Raw genomic sequence first — 6,089 nt, forward strand, 5'->3', positions numbered from 1 at the left:
CTTTGGACACTCTCTAAGAGTTTAATATCTTTCCTCTATTGCAGTGCCCAAACCTGCACACAATATTCAAGGTGAGGCTGCCCCAGTGCAGAGCAGAGCAGGACAATCCCCTCCCTCGACCAGCTGGCGATGCTGTGCCTGACGTCTCCCAGGATATGGTTGGCCCTCCTGCCTGCCAGGACACTGCTGACTCAGATTTAACTTGCCATTGACCAGGATCCTCAGGGCCATTTCCATGGCACTGCTTTCCAGCATCTCATTCCCCAGTCTGCATGAACATCCAGGGTTGTCCCATCCCAGGCACAGAATTCGGCACGTGCTCTTGTGGAACTTCACATGGTTGGTGATTGCCCAGTCCTCTTTCCAGGTCTCCCTGCAGGCCCCCTGCCTTTGAGGGAGTCAACAGCTCCTCCCAGTTTTGTGTCACCTGCAAACTTGCTCAGTGTCCCTTACAGGCCTGCATCCAAGCCGTTTAAGGTGTTGAAGAGCACAGGGCTCACGATGGAGCCCTGTGGAACCCCACTAGTGACAGGTCACCAGTCTGATGTTACCCCATTCACTATCACCCTCCAAGCTTGACCCACGAGCCAATTGCTGCTCCACCACATGGTGTGTTTATCCAGCTGTACACTGGACATTTTGTTCAGAAGGATCCTGTGAGAGGCACTATGGAAAGCTTTAAGGAAATCCAGAAAGATTACATCAACTGGCTTGCCATGTTGAACTAGATGGGTTACCTTGTCATAGAAGGAAGTCAGGGTTGATAAGCAGGACTTTCCTCTCCTGAGGCTGTGCTGGCTGTGACTGATGACACCTTTGTCTTTCAGGTGTTTTTCAATATGTCCCAGAATAATATTCTCCATAACTTTACCAGGCAGTAAAGTGAGACTGACTGACAGGACTGTAGTTTCCAGGGTCCTCCTTCTTGCCCTTCTTGAAAACTGGGGCAATGTTTGCCAGCTTCCAGTCAGCTGGGATCTGTCTGGATTCCCAAGACTGCTCAAAAATCATTAAGAGATGTTGTCTGATGACATCAGCTAGCCCTTTGACAATTCTTGGATGAATCCCATCAGGGCTAATAAATTTGTAGGGATCCAGCTGAAGCAGCAGATCTGACTGGGAGTTGATCATTCTCACAACCATGGTCCTCCAGCTCAGGGTATTGAAATCTCCTTGGTCTGTCATCTGTGTTGAAGACAAAGGCAAAGAAAACATTAAACACCCCTGCCTTGCGTCTGTGTCTGTTTATGAGGTGTAACACACTTGTAATAGGCCAATGATATTTCTGTAGGGCCTACTCCCATTAAGGTATTTGAAAAAATTCTTTTTATTGTTCCTCACACAGTTCTGGCCAGCTGCAGCTCCAGTTGAGCTTTGGCTGTATGAATTTCCTCCCTACAGCATCTCTGAATTTTTCACTTGACCTTGCTTCCACTGGATATACACCTTTTTTTGCCTTATTTCCTAGAGAAGATTCCTGCTTCCCCAAGCTGGCCTTCTGCCTCACTTGTTTGATTTCTGACATTTGGGAATTACTTGCTCCTGTGCCTTTAGGAGGTGATATTTGAAAAGTGACTGGCACTGAAAGACCCCCAGCTCCTGCGAAAACATTTTCCCAGGGGACTTTACTTATTAATTCCCTGAGCAGCCTGAGATGAGATTGTACCAGCTGTGAGATGCTCCCAGCTAATTCCTGCCAAGTTGAAGTCCTCCACAAGGACAAGGACAGTTGACTTGGAAGTGTCCCTTAGTTTCTCAAAGAATAGTTTGTTGGCATCATCATCCTGTTTAGGTGCTCTATAGCAGACTCCCGCAATGACATCCCCATTGTTTGCTCCTTGATTCTCACCCGGAGGTTCTTAACAGTGTCTTTGCCAGTTGTGAGCTCCACATATTCTAACCCTTCTATTACGTACAGTGTCACCCCTCCACCTCTTCTGCCCTACCTATCCCTTCTGAAGAGCCCATAACCATCCAACAGGGCACTCCAGTCACAGGCCTCATCCCACCAGGTTTCACTTATGCCAGTCATGTCAAATCTGTTTGTTCCTCATGCTGCCTGCTCTGGTGTAGAAACATGTCAAGTGTGGTACATGTAGCCAACACCTTTGAGGCAGATTGAGGGATGCCAAGACTGCTGCTTTTCTCAAGTTTTGGCACATCAGTCCATCGCTCATCACAGGCAGGCATGGTTTTGTCTGTTTTCTCCTTCCAAGCAAGTTTAAATCTCTGTCAACAAGCCCCACCAGCTGATCTGCCAAAACTTTTTTTCCTTCTGAGAAAGGTGCAACTTGTCATGGGTTAGACGAGGTGTTGAGTAGAGGATCCCATGGTCAAAACCCCCAAAATTTTTCTGCTTACACCAGCCTTGGAGCCATTCATTGACCTGATGGATCTGCCTATTCCTAATAATATTATTCCTTATTATTGGAAGAATCAAGAAGAGCATTACATCTGCTCCTGATCCCTCTACCAATCATCCCAGGGCCCTGAAGTCTCTTTTGATTGCTGTGCTGGTTTAAAGGTGAACCAGCAGGGGAAATGAACTCACCACGAGAGAGATTATAAGTCAGACCTAAAATTTAATAATAATATTACAATAACAACACTGACACACAAGGGAAATTGCTTTCAACTCACAAAACCCCAGCAGTATAACCCAGTGTCCTGGGGCACAAACCCAAGGGGGTTTGTTTGCCCTTGGGCTGAGACCCCTGTGCTTCCCCCAAGTCCAGAGCAAAAGGAAAAGAAAAACCTGTTGGTGCAGGCGAGGGCTGTGGTCTGGGCGAGAGCGGTGATCTCCTCCTGTCAAGGTCCTGCTGCTGCTCTGGATCCGACAAGAGGTTCCCGAGGTCTTCTTACCCACCACTTATGTACCCTCAGGGAGCACTCAGTCCCTCCCCCTGGGCGGGGACTCACACAATGGGTGATTAACTCTGGGAGCCAGGGGGTGTTGAGCTGCTGATGGCCCATTAGCAGCTCCGCCCCCTCAGGCTGGGTGTGAAGGTGATAATGGCTCCCTGGGCAGCTGGTGCTAATGGCCCATTGACCTTGGGGAATGAATAGAGGGGGTGGAATACACAGGTTTGATCACCCCCACACAGGGTTAGCTGGTCCCTCCTGCTGAACTAGGACAATTGCCCTCCAACTTCTCCTCTTTATTTTGTTGCTGCCACTTTCAAAAATCAATAGCAGTCAGTAATCACAGGGCCTTATTAGACTGGAGTTTTCCAGTAATGTGTGTTACCTGAGCCCCAGGGAGACAGCAGATGTCCCTGAGAGCTGGATCCAATCTGCATACTGGATCCTCAGTTCCCTTAAAACAGGATCTGCTAAATGAGGGACAGAGCCTTTCCACCCACTCACATTATCCATCACAGATATTTTTATTCCTGCCTGTAAATGAACAAGGTATTTCTCCTTTTTATTGCTTTTCCAGATGCTTACAGCTGCAATGTCACACCCTGCATGTGTGACTTTCTTATATTTACTATTAAATTAGAACAGCAATGCTGCACCAGTTAGTCAAGAGAAGAGAATATTAAATACATGCAGTCAGAATCATAAGGAAGCAAAGAGAGAAGTTAATTAGAATACTACATGCCCTAAGTGTTAAAAATTATATGTGCTCAGTTTATGAAACTGTTACGAAATACAAAAAGTAAGATTCCATAGACTTATAAAATTTGATAATCCTTTTCAAAATACAAATACTTTAATCAAATCCTAAAAAATATTTTCTTAGTGAGTCTGGAGTGAACTGAAGCAATTCCCAATTTGCAGTACATTACAAATAACCAGTGCTGTTTGCCTTGCTTTATGGAGTTGTTTCATTAATTATGTCTCTTAACTCATAGTAAAATAAATTCTACTCTCATGCAAAAGCTTGGTGTAACACTGCAGGATTACAGGATATTGCTCAGGCCCTGGGCATGTTCCATTATGAAATATAATCAACCTCAAATCTCTGTATTTTCTTCATATGCATTATTATCAAGCATTTATAATAGGGTCTATTTCTCAGGTAGCAGATCTGCAGTTTACTAAATTAACCAAAGTCATTCAGCAGTGTCCTTTCTAGTTAATTAGAGACACCGAAATACTTACCAACTGCCTGTATCTCTGGTCATAGTATTGTTCACACTTTAGCTGTGCACAGAATTCACTGTGTTCTCCCTATTACAACACTAAGTCCAGCAGATGTCCTCAATCAAGTACTAAAGGAACCAGTCAATTATAAAATAAAAGATTCATTAATACTTAATGCACAGATGTTTAGATGTTACACTTATATTTCATCTGTAATATAGTTTGACAGAATTTATCACTTCTGCTATATTTTTTCAATTGCAATAAAAACTGCAATTAAAAATGGGAAGAGAAAGCATAAAATCAGATTATAAAATGCCAAAATTAAAGACTGCAGCAATGACAAAGAATAGCATCAATGATTTGCCTCTTCACGCGTTGATGCCATAATTTTTATAAATTTCCAAAAAAATAAGATGTCTAATCCAACAGGACAGAATGGTTTATACAGCCTATTTGTTATCAAAGCCTAAGATGTCCTGTTAACTCTCATAACATGTAATCACATAGTGATACTGATTCTTACAAAGTTGTTATAGAAGAAATAATTTGTAAGAACAATTCAAAGTGAAGAAGAAATATTTTTCATAGGCTTAATCTAATTCTGAGATAAAACTGCTTCAACTGTATAAACTATTCTCCCCTTACAGATTAAAATCCAGGGTCTTATCAAAGACTTTGAAATAACATCTATTTTCCTGACTGCTTTTTAGCACAAAGAGGTAAGGACAACAATGCTAGTAGAAAGCAGTCACGCAATCCCTTAGTTCAGCTCATGGTTTTGAAACATAAACATAAAACTGAAATAGAAGACAGATCTTTTTTGTGAAGAAAAATGACTGCTAGACTACTAAAGAAATAAATTTAAAAGTTCAGACCCTGCCCCTTCTAGGGGAAGTTTCTTGTGGAAAATCAGAATCTTCAGTGGAGTTAAGTTCCCAAACCACAACATTATTCTTTATTTCTTTCGGATGAAAATTAATTTGTTTAATGAGAATCCTTCAATCTAAAAGAAACAGAAAAAACCCCAAAGACTTAAACACTGTATGAACTTTAAATCCTACCCCCACTGCCCCATGGTAGTAAGCCAAATGAGAACAGAACAAATTTTAAAAATAGCTGTTGCAGGTCTCCATCTGTTTTCTCGTCTCCACAGACTACTCTACAAAACTCTCTGGAGGTCAGTGCTTGTGAAAGAGTGGGCATGTGTCACAGAACTTTATCTTTTGTACATTACACAAGCATAAAGAAAAGGGGGGGCACACCATCCCCCCAAACCAGTATTTTGAAGCACATTTCAAGAGAATTAATATGAATCTTTCCTGAGCCTGAGTGGTGTGGTATGAACCCATGACACTCTCTGAGTGAGGCTGCTCTAATGCATTTTGGGGTCTCCAGGAAAATCCTGTGCCCTGCAGCTGGGCTCTTATCCCAGGACAGACCTCTGTCACTCTGTGCAGCCCCAAAGCAGTGAGGCCTGGCCTGCCCTGGCTACTTTGTATCTGCCTACAGAGCCTCATCCTGCTCTGTTTCCCCTGCCCCGTTCCAGCTGCATGCCTCGGCTGTGCTGGGCTGCATGGGGACATCACCACCTCCAAAGTTTCTATACTGTCTGACAGGACTTAAAGTGTGGAGAACAAACCAGACTATGAAATACAGAAAGAACAAGTTCTGATACAGACCCACATGGAAAACAGTGCCAGCAAACTCCCCGGACTGTACCAGCTACAAACATGGAAGACTTTGGTGGGGGGAGTTTGAAAGTTATTTGGTTTTACTGTACGGGTTTTATTTCAAAAGATTTTATTGTCACCCCTCCTGTATGGTTGCCACCTCTCCCGTGTGTTCCCCCTGTAACTTTGTTCCCGATGAATGATTGTGCCAGTGAGGTGCAGGGATTGTCTCCTGGGTTGGGGCTGCCCTGCCCAGAGCATGTTTCCGCCCTCTCCCCCCCCCACCCCCCCACCCCGTGCTGCCAGTGCAGTCGCCATGGTGGCTGC

This window comes from Pithys albifrons, chromosome Z (genome assembly GCF_047495875.1).
Source record: "Pithys albifrons albifrons isolate INPA30051 chromosome Z, PitAlb_v1, whole genome shotgun sequence".
Lineage (NCBI taxonomy): Eukaryota > Metazoa > Chordata > Aves > Passeriformes > Thamnophilidae > Pithys > Pithys albifrons.